This window comes from Diachasma alloeum, unplaced genomic scaffold, assembly GCF_001412515.2.
Source record: "Diachasma alloeum isolate Michigan unplaced genomic scaffold, Dall2.0 Dall_scaffold_00182, whole genome shotgun sequence".
Classification (NCBI taxonomy): domain Eukaryota; kingdom Metazoa; phylum Arthropoda; class Insecta; order Hymenoptera; family Braconidae; genus Diachasma; species Diachasma alloeum.
This window is the reverse complement of record NW_021680348.1, coordinates 149941-150817: the sequence shown is the minus strand read 5'-3', so window position 1 is coordinate 150817 and position 877 is coordinate 149941.

Genomic DNA, 877 nt, shown 5'->3' with positions numbered 1-877 from the left:
TTTTCAGCAGATCAGCAGTTTTTCGCTCAATTGTACGAGTAGGGTCCTTCCTAAGTTTAACGTAAACTCTGGAGTCACCCAACATCGTACTGAGCTTACCGGAGTAGTCGTCTTTATCCATAACCACCGTGGCATTGCCTTTGTCTGCCGGAAGAATAATCAGATCATTATTCTCCTTTAGACTACGCAGTGCGAGGCGTTCCTCCCTGGTGATATTGTCACCAGGGGGAGTGGCTTTGTGGAGGATGTTAGACAACTGCCTCCGGATCTCATTGCTGGTCTCCTGAGGAAGATGGTAAATCCCTGTCTCGGTACGACTGATGATTTCCTCGGTGGGGATCTTTTTAGGGGCAACAGCGAAGTTGTGTCCTTTCGCCAACACAGACACTTGTCCTTCACTGAGTTCAAATTTACTCAAATTCTTCACAGTGTGAGTGAGGATTGGGACTTTCTCCTAGGGGATCAGTTTCTTGAACTTACCCTTCTGACTCTCCGTTCTCATCTCAGCTGTTCGGACTGCTTGTTCGTGTGTAATACGATCAAGAGACTCCCACAGCTGAGACTCCAACGTCTGAGCCAGAAGAAGGTGGAGATCGAGAAGCTGTCTGGAGAGATGGGCCAGGTTCTTCTTAGCCGCTGTTATTCTCTCCTTGATCAATCTCAACGAAGCTTGGCGGAGGATTGCATTTGCCTGCTTCGATGGGACAGGATTCCTAAGACGGAGGAATTTCGGTACCACTTGATGGTCACGGCATCTTTTTAAAAAAGTTAGGGAGCACAGTTGGACGTGCAAGGACTTCCTAAGTTTGGTGAATAAATTCACCGACCCAAGAATAGCCTCTCCGTGGAGGCGTTTAATCTTAGTTTTGAGGCTTTC